Raw genomic sequence first — 16,588 nt, forward strand, 5'->3', positions numbered from 1 at the left:
TGGCAAACGGGGGAATGAAGAAACGAGGGGGGAATAGTAAAACATAGCACAGTACAGTGCAGACATTTAAGAACAGGAGCCTTGTTTCATATTATTTAGCCTGTATTGCACCATGTGTCTTCTTCAATTTCCTAATTACACATAGTCTTCCCTCTGGAACTTGAGGATGGGTGGCAGTGAACCTCCATAGTTTCACTGCAAGGCTTTGTTAGGTACACCTTGCTGCTTCTGAGCTATTTCAGAAGTGTCTTAATTCTTTGCGGCACAGACTCAACAACGTGCTGGAAGCATTCCTCAGAGATTTTGATACCATTTGACACGATAGCATCACACAGTTGCTGCAGATTTCCTGGCTGCACGTCCATCAGGCGAATCTCCCGTTCCACCACATCCTGGATATTTTTTTTTTTGTTTTTGACCATTCTCTGTGAACCCTAGAGATGGGTCTGTGGGAAAATCCCAGAAGATCAGCAGTTTCTGAAATACTTAGACCAGCCCGTCTGGAACCAACAATGAAAAAAAAGAAAACAAAAAAACCCCAAACCTAAAAATGTCCCCTAAATCTCTTTTCTTGCCCATTCTGATGCTCGGTTTAAACTTCAGCAGATCATCTTGACCATGCCTAAATGTACTGAGTTACAGTCATGTGATTGGCTAATTTTTTACTTGAATTAACAAGCAGTTGAACAGATGTACTGAAAGTGGAACTGTTATATGCGCCATAAAAGACATATTGTCCTAGATGTGCAGATCTTCGGCCTCTATTATAAAACTGGTTGTAGGATCCATATTAAAGTAACACATGGCAAAAAGAAAATGAAATGAAATCTGCATCAATAAACTACTCAATGCAAATTTTGTGATGGTTTAGCAAATTGCACCCGGCACACCTGCACAACTGACCGTAAATGCTCAATTCAAACTCCTCAGAGTGCTGGAGTGCATATTTTCCCAGTAGGTGAAAAGAAAATTCCACTTTAATTCCACCATGCAGTGTAGTGATGTTTCACTTTTAGGTGGCTAGAAAAGGCAGAGACACCACAACACACCTGTAGCCTCTGGAAAATGCCATGTTCTGTCAAAAGTTCTTCTAAAAACTGCTTCAAATTACAGTGAGAGAAATATTCATATTCACGAAAGTTACCACTAACGACTATTATTTATTACTCTTAAGAAACGGACACAGATTGACTAACATCACAGTATCAGTTTTTGTTTGATCAAAAATGATTCGGGACATTTAAGTTTCATAACTGGATAAAGGTAAGCCAGACTTCCCTCATGTCATCATTTGGCCAGACTTCCTCCTCTGAGTGTCTGGAAATGTGGGGTTGAGACAACACTTTCACAATAGTCAAATATTCATCCATCCATCCATTCTCTTCCGCTTATGTTTATCAGGGTTGTGGGGGGGTGCTTGAGCCTATCCCAGCTACCATTGGGCAGGAGGGCAGGATGCAGCCTGGACAGGTTGCCAATCTGACGCAGGGCTAACACAGAGACTCAGACAACCATTTGCACTCACATTCACACCTATGGGCAATTTAGAATCCCCGTTTCCACAATAGTCAAATAATGAATCACAAAAATAAATGGTTAACATTAGAGCGGGTCTGCTAAAACAGAGAGGTAATTGTGGAGATGCAAATGTTCCAAAGCACAAACAAACTCAAACTAATCTTGCTGAAAAGTGCCAAGTTTGCAGTGTGAGTTTAATAAATGGAGTAATGCATAATCTCTGCTATCACTCTGAATTCTTCATGCCATAAAAACTCGGTCTGCCTGTGACATTTAAACAGGAATGGATATTTATTCCATAAAAGGGAGAAGGACGACCGCTGAGGTGAAAAGCACTGAGAAGGCGCATTATGTCACTTTCTGAATGCTCATTAAAAAGTCACATGGCTGCCTTCAAGCAGAATACTTCACCCTTATGATGAGCGCTAGAAATGTGATGACTGAGCCCTCACAAGAAGCAGCAAGACATCAAAATCCATCAGTGCTGCTTCCAATGCATAGAAATGAAGTCATTATAAGAGTGAGCAAAGGCAAGCCCTGCTGTGTTTTTATAGCCCTGTGCTGCTCACTTCTATTTTTAGGATGTCAGGCCCAAATTAGCTCTTTGAAGTGTAATTCGTAATACTCACAAGGCACCAAATAACGAGACAAGTAAGTAGTAGTTATGCTGCTGATCAGCAAGAGCAGGATCATGAATTTGAGCCGTGCTGTAGGCAAACAGAGTAAAAGAAAATCGCATTACATGTGTTTACGTCAAGACGGTAGACAGGCTAGCTAAGAACGCTGTCTTCTCATTCATTTTTAGTATTACATTAGTATACAAAGGATAAGCACTTTAAAAATACTGCCTCAGATCATTATATTATTCAACTTATAAGTCTAAAGTTGGATAAGTTGCAAACAATTTATACCACTACCTTTGTGAGAACATTGCTAAAGCCCCTGTATATGCTCATTCTGAGACTGGAGTGATGCACTCTGATGCTGCTCACACATGAATGCCAGTCTGCAGAGAAAATATTTCAACTCTACCAGCCTTGCATTCCATCAACAGCTGAGCTTGTAAGAAACATGCAGCAACAGGACACCACAGCCTGAACCACGGATCAGGCGATGAAGGCTTTAAAAGCCAGATCACATTGCAACCTGACAGGTTTTTGGTGGGGGGATTCATAACAACGCCGCCATGGACTGCGCTAAATTTTTACCCATTTAAAAGTCATGATGAGCTTAAGAGCTGTCATATGACCATAATCGTTTGAAATTGACTCTTTAATAAGTGAGTCACACTTTTAGACACCGCATTGGCACTTTACTCCTGACAAAAATGTGAGAAAATACAGCAAAGTGCTGCAAGCCACAGATACTAAGTCAAATGCGTATCTGCGTGAAGAAAACAAAGCTGGCGAGTGAGCTGCTGCTTCTACATTTAGCACAGAACTGCGACTAATGATCCTTGAACTGAATTAATGAGGAAATTAGGCATGCCCCATGCACCACGATATCTCTCAAATATAAGCCCGCCGCTATTTTTGATGTTAGTTTTCCATTTAGTCTTCCTTGTTAAACCCTCAAAATACTGATCCTTACAGTATGGTGTTCTTGACAAGTTCAACCTGGGCTATCCAAACAGTAGCAGGTGGGTAAACGGAGAAGGAGTAGGGGGTATTTCTATTAAACTAGGACAGGGTGAAGAAAAAGTTGGTAAATAGGGGAGGAAAGCTTGTCACAGTCATGCTTATTTACTATTCTACTTACTAGATGTAATATCACCATTAAATCAGACTTGCATAGACACAATCTATGACAGTATCATCTGTGTAAGCTACTTGCCTCATCTTCCTTCATGAAAGCGCTCTCCATGAATACAACTGCAATCATTCCTGCTCTGCTCTATAGACTGGTCATAGTTCTGAAATCACTTTCACTTTTTTTTTAACGCTTACTCTAGATTATATCTTATTTCACTCAAAGTTATTTATATTTATATCAAAGTTATAGTTATTTTATCACCTTGATGGGATACTGAATGAGATATTATATTTCTGGTCAATTTTTTTAACCCTGTCCCACTTTTCTCTTCTAAAATAGTTTCTGCCCTGCATCCCTGCCAAGCTCTAAAATCTAATTTCACTTTGGCCATTTGGCATGAGAAGACAGATTTGGCTCTGTGGGCCTCCTGGCAAGAGGTAACACACACCATTTCTAAAGAAAGGGGACAGACTATCAATCCATGGAGGGAAAGTTATTACCTAGTGACACGCGAAGGAAACAATCATAATATTAGCATTTATGAGGTGCAACAGAGGAATTTACTTCTTTCACAGCAGACGTGGAACCTTCTTTCACGATCAATGAGAATTTGTGATCAATGCAGCAGCTTTTATCACTCTGACAAAAGTTTCATATTCATTTAAATACTTTAGTTTGCCTCTGGCTATTCACTTAAATTGCCAGCGTGGCCTGCAGTTACAAATCTTAACACTGACAGTTAACTTTGCAGAGAGAATCAATGAATTCCAAACTATCTGCTTTGTGTAAATCTCTTTAATAAAGATTTTTTGACTGGAAGCATTAATGGTGGAGGTCGACCCTCAGTCAATATTATTTCGATGGCAATCATTATTATGACAACAATGTTGCTTTCCCTCTTCAGTTGGAGATCAAAGAAGTTTGCAGTTATTGATCTTAAAGAGACATGCCTATATTTTCCATCATTTAAACTGACTTCATGCCTAAGCTGCATCTCAACCAAAATATAAAACACACTGTATGTATTTGACATCAAGACGTTTATATTTTTTCTCACAGATCAGAGATAACATCATGATCATTGACAGGTGAAGTGAATAACACTGATACATCAGGGAGCAAATAAACACTTTGTTCTCATAGTTGATGTGTTAGAAGGAGGAAAAATGGACATATGAAGGATTTGTTCAAGTTTAAAAAGAGTCAAACTGTGATGGCTAGTTGACTGGGTCAGAACATCTTCAAAGCTGCAGCTCTTGTGAGGTGTTCCTAGTCTGTAGTGGTTAGTATCTATCAAAAGTGCTCTAAGGAAGCAATAGTGTTGAACCAGGGACAGGGTCATGGGCAGGCAAGAAAAACGGACGCATTTTGAGAGTAAAGGCTGGCCCATGTGGTCCGATCCAAAAAACACGAGCTACTGTAGCTCAAATTGATGAAAAAGTTCATGCTGGTTCTGACAGAAAGGTGTCAGAATTCACAGAGCATCACATTTTGTTGTGTGTGGGGCCGCAGACCAGTCGGGGTTCTCATGTTGACCCCTGTGTACCGCTGAAACCACCAACAATGGCAGGTGAGTATTAGTGCTAAACCATGGAACAACAGAAGAAGATGGCTTGGTCTGATGAATCTCATTTTCTTTTACATCACATGGATGGCACCTGGCACCAGGTAGTGAGATGCTTAGGGGAATGTTCTGCTGGGAAACCTTCCATGTGGATGTTACACATAACACCTACCAAAGAATCTTGCAGACCATGGGAATAACTATTCCCTGATGGCTGTGGACAATGGACCCTGCCACACAGCAAAAACTATTCATTAGTGGTTTGAGAACCACATCCAGAACTTTGAGGTGTTGACTTGGCCCCCAAATTCCCCAGATCTCAATCCAATCGAGCATCTGTGGGATGTGCTGGACAAACAAGTCTCATTCATGGAGGCCCCACCTCACAACTTAAAGGATCTATTGCTAAACTCTTGGTGCCAGATACCATCTAGTGCCTAGCATGCCGCAACGTGTTACGGCTGTTTTGGCCGCAAAAAGGTGGACCAACACACTATTGAACCACATTATTGAGGGATGATTATGTTATCTGGGTAAAACAGGTGTCTTAAAACAAAAAAATCAAAACAAAAAAAGTGGTACAGAAGCAAAATATGTAGACTTGTAACAAAAAAAATCTATTTGGCTAATCCTCCTGTCTCAATCATCTTTCATTGTTTCCCAGTGACACAGCTTGACTGCTAACATCTTGATGACTACATTACCCATCTGGTCCCCGTCTTTGTCAGCGACATCAGCGACACTCATTTTTCACAGCTGTCCCTCTTTATTATACAAATAACTGGCCATGTCATAATTGCTTAATCGAAATGGCTGTATTAAACTATGATTGATGAACAGAATTTACCTGATGTGATATTCTTTTATCAGTTCTTCCACCCAAGCTAATCACTCTACGTATTCCATTAGCTTACTTTAAACACTGCCTCTAGCTTATTGAATTACTAATGCATTGCAGTACATCCAATTAATATTCAGAACAGCTCCTCAATGACTGCATTACTCCACGCAGAGTTGAAATTTCAATCTAAATGAAACTACAGTGACTAAATGCCTATTGAATCTCTGCAACAGTCTGCTACTTTTATTGACAAACAATATAAGTAGTAATAATTAAATTATACAGTGAACAGTGTGACAGAAAAAAAATTATACTGAGTCACAATTTACATTTCAACCCATACACACATAAAAAAAAAACCTGACAGTACCTTTGAGTATGAAGAGAGAAAAATTATCTCCCAATAAACTGAAGCATTCTCATAAACAAAAGATTTAAACGATTAAAAGTACTTGGGAGCTGGTGCTGGTCTGTGGAAGCTGCCATGTTGCCTAGCCATCTTGAATACATCGGCTTAGATGGACATTGCCGCCAAATCCCAATTTTTAGTATGTGGAATTACCCATGAAACACATTTACAGAGAAAAGCTGCACTTTAACATAAATGTGTCTCTAATGTTTAAATCAGCTTAAGACCAGCTTTTGTAGACTATGCAGAAGCTATGTGAGGTTGATTCTGAAGTCAGGACATGTGCAAAAAGTCATGTACAGAGAAAGGCATTCACCCTTCACTTTCAATTTTCACAGAGCTGTCATGCAATCACAGCTGAAAAAACATGCGACAGAGGATGGGATCACTAGGATCTGGCTGCCTGTAGGGCAACTACAGCAACACAAGCAAATATAGAGAAAGTCCTGTTTCTTCACTCTCAGCACTGCCCATGACAATAAGTCAGAAGTTACAGCCGCTGATATGAACCAGTATTTTAGTCTTTATAGTCTGAAAAGAAATGCCTATAAAGTGTGAGTGAGCTTGCCTCTTCCTTTTTCTGAAAATCCATGCAAGCTCTCGTTTGCCAGGTTTACGTCTTATAGACCAATTTAGCAAAGCCGCTAGCATCTCAGAACAATGTTCCCGGAAAACAAGATTATATGCTTTTAGCAATTTAACTTGATTGCATAACTCTTGGTTGTCAAACTTTGTGTGCCATAACATGCGATTAGGTTCCACTTAGAGAAATACTGTGTTACTAATAGCTGCTAAATCCCTTCAGACCTGACAGGATGATAGAACACCCTTAAAGGCAGTGCTGTAGCCATAACCTTGCACATCAATCCCAGTACAGAGTAAATATCAATCATGTATAAGTTTACGTGTGCACACCAGTCCTATGGTAAAATTACGATTCTGTTAACATGTCTTTGAATAATAGCTGGGGGAAATAATTTGAAAAGTGCATGCTGAAAAATTCAAAAGGCAAACTTTCAAAGTTGTTCTGCACTGCATGCTTCAAAGTTTGCTTTTATTGGCAGTCTTTCTAAACTTTGCCAAAGGCAAATAAAATGTGTGAGTCTCAAAGGCCCAGGAGTAAGAAAGAGATGTTAGCTTGAATCCAACAGATTTAACACTTGGGCAGGTTGCACAGCAAGAACACATCTAAAGTGTTGAAAACAAGGTTAAGCAGGCCTTTACAAAATGTCAAAATGCCCTCATGTTGAAAGTCTGAATGTGTTAAAATCTCTACAAATTTTAAGTAGTGTAGTGCAGTGTTTTTTGATTAACACCACCTTATATAGTCATACAATGAAATGCTGCTCAGGTACACTCAAAGGTATGTTTTAGTTTATAAGCAGTAAGACTCCAGAGAACAGACTTTGAGAACAGTGATTATTTTATCTTTTTCTACTTTACGTTTGGTATGAACTTGTCAGTCCAGAGTACAGTTTCCCCATCTTTAAAACACAAACCACATACGCAGAGAAAGAGGACAAACAGCTGAAACCTCAGCCTACGTAAAAAGCCATGCGAGACAAGCTTGACTAAACAGTGAAACAATAGGTGGCCAGACTAAAGCCTTCAAACAGATCAAGTTAAAAGTCTTTGGGTAGATTAGAGGATAATAAATCTGAAATATAGATGCCATAACAACACGTGCAGTAACTAGATATGTATTCAATAGTCAGGGGCTTCCTTAGTTTATAAAGCAATTTTCATGGCAGATGAGTTTTCAATGTTAATTCTAATAATTTGAATGTTACTTTGTGAGTATATTTTATCCGACCCTGTAAACATGATCAATAACTCTAACCACACAGCTTGTTGTAATAATTAGAGAAATAAGCTGTCAACTGGAGAGTTGGCATTTGAAGTCCCTTAACTGTGAGTATAAAAACAAGTCACGTGTAGAGCTGAGGTTTTCTAGCTGACCCTGTACTTTGGCTTTTCAGAGTTTCTAGCAGAAATGTTGGAGCCATGCAGTGAGGTGGTCATACTGTGTGGCACAGATGGAATAACAGAATGAACACTGTCCAGTTCCCGCTACTTCAGCTGATGGTGATAGTGCAGCAAGGCGACAGTTTATAAGATGAGTTTACTTTCCAATGCCAACATAAAATGAAAACATGACTGTTAATGAATATGAATGTTGATTAGCAATAAAAAAAATTTAGCTTGGGGTAATTGGTGAATATTGGCAGACCAAAAAAAAGATTCACTATATTTAAATAGCATTAATTATATGCCAGATAATTTTTTTCTTACATTTTTATTCTACATTTCCGAGATGTTTTTATGTCTGCAAAATGGTTCACAGGGACAGTAAGCTAATGACACATTTCTTGATATTACCAAAAACCTCATATTGCCAGTACTTAGGTGGATCAGCTTGCTTACTGATGGATTTATTAATCACTTTCTTTGGTTTACTTTCAGGTGCATAAATTAGCATGTAATACAAACAGAAATGCAGAGTAGCCAAAATAACATTATCTTTGTGGGTATACCCTACTGCCTCTTTATGCATTAGCATAACTTACTCTTTCCATTAAAAAGACGCATAAAAGGTCACGCGTCAGTCTTTAAACTGCTTTGATTCCACCTACTCTTTGATTTTACATCGTGGCAGCCAAACATTTGACAACAACCTATTTACTGGTTAAGATGTGGACAAATCAATGTATCTGGGAAAAAATGTGACTTGTTAAGGGTAAACTAATAACAGTGTGGCTCATAGAAATGAAACAAGTTTATTTATGATATCTAAAAAAAGAAACGTGATTAGTAGTTTCATTGTGTCTGCACATGATCCAGGTTTGAAATCCCGAGTGAATCATGCTATTCAGTTGGTTTCATATTCGTCAAGGTTTAGCACCCAATATGTTCATTTTTTACTTGTGTGTACTAAACTATTCTACTACAGAATATCTAAGAACAGACATGTTTGATTGTGAAATGGTTAAGAGATCAAGTAACACTTTCTGCAGACACAGAAATGTGGGGAGCAGACTAAGAACTTAAAACAAGCATTGAAGCAATGAGATACAAGTCTTCACTTCTGGCCAAACTGGCCACTTCTAAACTGATGTAGAGATTGATTCAGAAATTGGACTGAATTTGCAAGTAGAACTTTGAGGATATTAATGAGCACCAGTATCTGGACAGAGCAAAGTTAAATAATTCTTATCTAGTGATCTTAAGTTTTTCATTGATGAAAGGGAATGTGATTCTGTGTGTGGGAAAATCTGTTTAAGATCTTGGCAACCTTGACTAAGAACTGCGGAGCGCCGTGGCAGGCCGTGAGGAATGATGACCTGTTCTCATGCAATGGCACATTCCTGCCATAACTAAGCTGGAACAGGCCTGGGATAACTATAGCAGGCAGCTTGGAGTAACAGCTTAGTGGAATTTATGGGAACCTACCACCCACTCCTCTTTGACCAGCCCAGTCCATCTAAATGAATCAAAGTGTCACTGGGACTTAAAGGTTCAAAAGCCAATCTGACGTCATTTCAAGGTGAGGAAGAAAGATTTCACAACACGTGGCAAGTTTACTTGGAATGCCAATTAACGGACTGATTTATTAGCTGAGAGATCACTATGTTTTGTGCTTTATTACTGTATGAATTTAACTCCGGTTGACAATTTCAAGATCCCACTAACTACTAAAAACCCCCAAAAAACAAGCAAAAAACAGACAATAATGAGTGACTCGAAAGAAAAAGGAAAAAAAAAGGTTTGGGATTTGGTTATCCCTTTGTTATCAGTTTTTACAGATTATTGATAATGATGACATAAACTCGACAATGAAATTGTTTGACAAAAAATTCGATCCCACTGTACAATGGACAATACTGTTATACTGTTTTAATATAAATGTGAAACAGCTTTTAACTTTGAGTATGTGATTTATTTCTTACTCAAATGTGCAAACAAATGGAGTTAAAACACTGTGTGGTAGAATTATATCTGCATTTTCAAGTTTACTTTCCATTCTTAATATTGACCCTCAAAGACTTTCATACTCACTTAATAATAGATAAAGAAATGGAGTAGAGAGCTGACCCACAGATCATTTAATATTAATGTTTCAGACATCTGTGAATCCCTTTGTGAAATTCATTCGTGCTCCCTTTTGTGCACTGATGGGAACTCCAACAGCTGCCTGCTTCCAAGGTCTACTTAGTGAGGTAGAGTGAGGGACTGAAAGAGAGGCAGGGAGGAGTGTGATGGGAATAAATGTTCTAGAGAACTATTAATTTATTGATCTCTGTTGACCTCGACTCCAGTGACATGGTGGACTTAAAGGACAGAATAGCTTTAGCTTCTTCGCCTCTGCTTCCTCAATACATTTCCTGGAAGTTAGATCATTTTGGTGGCTTAACGGATTTAAACCTTATCAAGGAAGACCTAATGGGAAAACTTGACATTGTTTACTTTGAAAGATGGTGGAAGGGCACTTTAGTGAATATTGTTGAGTGGTAAGTCCAGAGTAAAAAAGTGCAGAATACATTCTAATCCATTTATCAAGAAACCTCAGTGCGGAAATGCAACAATCAATAAGGCGAGCAACTTGAGAGCATCCACGACTCGGCCACTGGATCTATACATGTGTACTCCAAGCCAATGTAGATTTACTTTCAGAGAGCTCAGAAACTCCTCAGGGACTCAAAACTACACTTGGCCTCTGTTCACTACAGGATAATCGAACATTCAAAAGTGTTAGCATGAACCCAAATCTTTTTTTTTTCAGGTCAGCACTGATACCAGTCATGTCTTCAGATGGAGATACTGTATGCAATTTCATAAGCATTATGCAACAGATAGAGCTAAAATTAATCTCACATAGTTAATTGACTTTCCAACTAAAAACGGGATCTAACTTCTTTTAATTTGTAGCTGTCTTATTTATATATTTGCTTGATTTGGGTTTACAATTTGTTTCTTAAAGCTTTAATGTCTTTTTAATTAACTAATTTTAACTGCTGCCAGGATAGGCATAAAAACAAAATACCTAACCTCTGGACAGCAGGTCTTGTTGTGGGAAAACTAAAGAATTTCAAAGATTACATCTATGGAGGGTTTGTATCAAGATACCATTACAAAATCTGTATTATAATTCACCTGTGTTCACAGCTTCTGAGACCATACTTTATACTTGTGTATACTTGTTTTCATTTCTTTAAACTTTAAAAAGTTGAACATTTTTATATTTTTCATGCCCAGTTCCTACTACTGAGCACGCTTTATTAATTGGAAATAAACATTATCTCCAGCAGCTCTGCTAACGCTCAGAGAATAACGAATCTGTAGAACCCCAGAAAAATCATGTTAGCGTGCAATTCCCAGTTAACTCCTCTGCTATAGCTAGACTAGGAAAAGCTTTCACTCTTTGGGGAACTAACAAAACTTCACAAGGAATATTATAGCTATAGCTTTTTTTAATTGTACTTGTGGCACACACAAACCTCTTGGAGATGAGAAATTGAGGCAAGTAAGCCAGCAGGATGGAGTCAAAGTCAGATTAAGGGTGTTGTAGTTGATTTTTCACTAAATATTGTAAAAGTTCTGAATCTACAAGACTATACCTTGTACCTGGCTATTTTCAAAGGAATGTTGTTGTTTTTTTATTTGTTGTATTACTTAACACTGTCCTATGAATTGTTCAAGCATAAAAAAGGTATTTATCTCAATAAATGAACCAGTGTTGTGTCTACACATAAGAGACAACTGAGTAAAGAACCAGTTGTCTCTTTAGGCACCATATTACTAGCAGCCTGTTGCAAAAAACACATTTACCCCCCATCTTTATGCATTAAAAATATAAAATATAAATTTGTTTGACAGAAATAGCACTGACAAGGTGATCCTTGTTGAGCTGTTAGCCAAAAATGTTGAATTGTGTGGAGTGTGTCCTTAAAAATATGAACAAAAAGAAGTGAGAGGCCTAAAAAGCCATTTACAGCAGATGCAGACCTAACACAGACCTGAGAAATACATCTCATTATATACTGTATTTCCATGCATGTTTGCACATCTTTCAATAAATCACTGCTTCTATTTTTCCCAGCAAAATGACCAAGTGGCGATTCAGACATGCATAAATGCATAATTCCTATCTCGACTATAAAGTTGTAATATCCAGCAGACTTATCTGTTGCTACATATTCATGGATAATCATTATCGTACATAACCCCCCATTTTCCTCAAAAACTACTAAAGAAGTTCCCCACAGGAAGTCCAGTGTGTGTCCCTCATTTAGATACTTCATTCAGATTAATGGCCACATTATCAGCGAATCAGCGTTTAGAAGACAATTATGTAAAATCCAAGCCTCTCAACTTTCCCCTCCCTAAAGATTCTCTGATCCTCTGTAAGACTAGATGATTTGGGATCTACTGATGAGATCCTGAGTCGTGACTAGCCTAGACAGAGACAAAGGACTGTCAAGACATTTCAAAATCCACACTGATCTTCTGCAAAAAAAAAAAAAAAAAAATCTAAATTCAAAACAAATGTAGAATTTTGCTAAGGCATCCATTAAGCCCTGGCACTATGGCAGGACATTTTAGATTCATTTACTATAACAGCTGAACAAAAAGTACCCTGATTTTCTAAAATCTGCCACCATTAAACAATGAAATACTCTGTTTCAAAAATAAAGGTGCAAAGAGGAAACTGAACTGCTGCTGCAGTTAACGGAAGAATTTATGTTTGTAAGACACACCAGACAATTTGTATCAAATCACAAAGCTCAGAAAAAAAGGACATGGAAAAATATATATGGCTAATGTGGAAATCCAAAACAGAAATAACAAGTAGGAGCCTTATTATGACAACACAACAATAGTCCAAGTTGTCAAAGTAGAGATGGCAATAGGTACCAAAGAACAAAAATACAATGTCCAAAAATAGCTGCCAGAGCTTTGTTGATGACGTGAAGCTACAATTTTGAAATACCAACACTCATGAAGTCATGAAGTCAGGAAGGATGAAATCACTTCCCAGAAAAAGGAAAATGAGCCAATGCTGAAAGGAATGGCTGTATATCAATGGAATAACTTGGACACAGCTTGAATTAAACTCCAAGGGAGACAATCTTTAACACATAGGTCAACTACTAATAAAAATTTTCCAAAACTTCTTGAACTTGAAAACCTCCTCACCATCACACTCAAAATAACATTGATTTTCAGTGTAGCCCTGGGAATCGGTGGGGAAAAAAAGAAATATGTCCGGACATGTTCTTGACCTCTTCCCTTGGTCATGTGTACAATCACAGTGTGATGCATGCCGGACCTCTCAGTAAGACTTGGGATGGGCGTGTTTCACTCAAATACAGCTGTGTTGTGGATAGACTTACACTAAGCTACACATAAGCACGCCCATACTCATAGGAGCAGAGTTACCAGGGTCAGAATGTTACACAGTTTGAAAAATTTGTGTTTTATGTGGCACTTCTGTGTCAGCATGAGAATACTGGCCACAGAAGAGAAGTTTTATGGTGGGGCCACACACAAAGACACTATTAAACATCAGCCCAGGCACTGAGCGCAAAAACTGAAGCACACAATATGGCGTACCTGTTTGAGCACGTCTAACCCCACTTATAATGAACCACATTTGCTCGAGATCAGGGATGTCAAACCCATTTGATATTATGGGCTACACACAGTCTACTTTGATCTTAAGTGGGTCGGACCAGTGAAACTCCCTTTTCTGTCAGGGTAAGGAAGTTTAACAACACATTTAATCCGTGAGATATCCTAATATAAGCAAAAGAGTTACAGTTTCAACATTATGTCTCAGTTTTTGAACATGATAAAGAAATGCTGTTGTAGTAAATGAAAGAAATCTGTTAGCACGACTACAGAGAAAAGTCCTGGCATGCTTTTGCCCAGACTGTCCTTCAATTGTAAAACAGGAAGTTTTGTTTTTATTTTCCCAAAGCCACCCAGTGGGCTGGATTGGTGTCTGTTTCAGGCCGATTCTGGCCCTGAGGCCTTATGTTTGACCCCCCTGCTCTAGATACAGTGTTGAGTCAGAGCTATCAGAAAGATTATTACATCAATACAACTCTCTCCAGGTGGGCTGGAGATGATAATTCTAAGTCAATAAGGAATTCTTACCAGACTTGGTGATATTTAAGCTCTACTCTTGCTACATTGATCTGCTACAATTTATTTGTACAGTCCAACATAATGCATGTATAAATGGTATTTACTTGCCAGGATCAGCAATATTTTCCAACCCCCCAAAATGGACACTTCAGTAGAAGAGTACAGAGTGTCCAAGAAAAAAGACTAAAACAAACTGAAAACGCAGTTCCAATATAATCAATAATGGAGTCCAGCAGATGACAGTAAGTTAAAAAAAAGAAAGAAAACAACTTAAGACTTAGCTTACCTGCCCAGCTATGTGGCTCCGCGTGGGCTGAAGTGTTCTGAGGCTGACAAAAGCAGTGGTGTTTCAGATAAAGGCAAAGGTCGTCTGGAAGCAATTTTCCTGCACAAAGGAAAAGCAAGAGAAAAGAAGACAGGTGTCAGCTTAATGTCATCATCACGCAGCCCAGTAAGCTCCTTTGACAAGTCAGATCCTGTATATAGGCTCGTGAAATTGATTTCTGTTTCAAAATGACAAAAAACTAAGGGGAAAAAAACCCCACAAGTTGACAACAAAAACTTTATTTTGATAAAGTCCGAGTTCCACTAGAAAGAAGTTTGAAAAGTTTGGAAATCAAGAGTTCACAGACAATTATTCTCTTCAAGAGAACGGTACGGCGCTGAGCGACGGCACGGTTAATAATGCTGGGGGAGGGAACGCGGAGCACGAGCTGCTCCATCAGCTTAACTACAGATAAAACTAACCTAAAAAATCTCTTAAGAGGAGGCAGGACTCTCGCCGCTATCCTGCTTTTTCACTAAAAGCACCAACACACAGTCTAAGGCAAGAAATAAAGAAGTGCTCTACTCAACAAGGGCAAATATAATTAATAACAGCAATAGTAGGAGCAATCAGACATAGTAATAAAATGTGCTTTGTGGTCAGTGCCTGTCCACAAAGCACCAAGCTTGGAATGAGGCTGGCAAAACACCGCTCCCTCTTGGTGTGTCATAATCTCCATATGCATTCGTATCAACCAGTCACAAACCTCAGCTCGCATTAATTATGCCAACAGACTAAGCCAATCCAAACCCATTCTCCACAACACATCACGTCCTGATTTCTCTTTAAAAGCCATGACTCAACAGAAATTAGACATGAACCACTCCCCTGCCCTAAATTCATTCCTGTAGGCATGGCATTCTGGATTTGCCCACTTATAATGTAGTCTGCTCAGGCAAGAAACCAAGCTATATAAGGAATTGTTAGGGCAGACCTCTGCTAGTGGCTCTAAACTGTTAGAGTCGGGGGTGGGGAGTCTACACTGAAAGCTTTTTTTTGTTTGTTTTGTTTTAAGAGGGTCAACTTGCTAAACATGACTAGGCCCTTAATGTATAATCCAACACTAATATTGGCAGAGGGTGGGGGAGGTCGGCCTGTGAGAGCATATGCAGGTGTGAGTACCGGGAATGTGTCAATATTGGGGAGTACCCACAAGTATTTGGTGAACATTTATACTAGGAATTAAGCCACTTTTTTTTAATAGTCATTACTCTTTACAGTATTTTTAAACTGTAAGGTATGAGAGGGACAATGAAGGAGAAACTGAGTCTGAGATGCCACAAGTCTCAATAAGCGTGGCAAGTTGCATAAGAAGTCTGGGTGAAGTGCTCCACATATGAATTTAAAAAGGTCAGTTCTCCCCGGGTTTATGCTCGAACACTTCTTTCCTCTGGCTCTAATCGGCAGGGCACTACAGTGTTTCTACAAGGCAGACAGACACAAGGAGCTGCACAACTCTTTATGGCAGTTAAGCAATGGTAATGAGGCAAGATACAGAGCTGAGCACACTAGCTACTGCCACTGCAAAGTGTTTTATTGCATCCCAACAGCACTACTGCACCCACTGCTTGTTCTGTGCCTATAGTGTAATGGCTCCGCAAACTTTGATGAATTACTAGCGGCTGATTGCGCTACGGACATCTTTCATGTATAACGTTTGGGAAATCGTTACTCTGAGATCAAAACCGAAAGGCTGAATCGACCTGCTGTGTTGAGAGTAGGATTTGTAACAGGTTCCGACATGACAACTCACATGTTCAGCAGCGCGTTTGATCAAAAGAAATCTCTATGGGAACGAAACATGCTAAACTCAACAGAACCCGAATCAAGGGCTTAGCGTGTTACTACCCCCCATATCACACATGATATTATGGTCTCTGAACAGAAATGCAAAGTTTTAAAGACACATGCATGATAGCTTACAACAATCCTGTGAACAGGATCACTGCAAAAGTATTTGATTGACAGAGACACGGAGTGTAAAGCTATGAGGATTGCCATGATGCTAAAATACCGATACGCAGGAAAATA

The 16,588-nt window shown here is 38.9% G+C and overlaps 1 long non-coding RNA gene across 1 annotated transcript in view; it reads right to left on the bottom strand.

Moving 5' to 3' along the window:
* The window catches only part of LOC148102013 (uncharacterized), a 49,380-nt gene that overhangs the window by 17,931 nt on the left and 14,861 nt on the right, over window positions 1-16,588 (bottom strand). The window contains exon 2 of the long non-coding RNA XR_015719252.1: window positions 14,519-14,617. This is a non-coding gene — a long non-coding RNA (uncharacterized LOC148102013). The remainder of the gene's footprint in view (window positions 1-14,518; window positions 14,618-16,588) is intronic.

Source organism: Neolamprologus brichardi, chromosome 7, assembly GCF_056152115.1.
Source record: "Neolamprologus brichardi isolate AB-2024 chromosome 7, ASM5615211v1, whole genome shotgun sequence".
NCBI lineage: Eukaryota > Metazoa > Chordata > Actinopteri > Cichliformes > Cichlidae > Neolamprologus > Neolamprologus brichardi.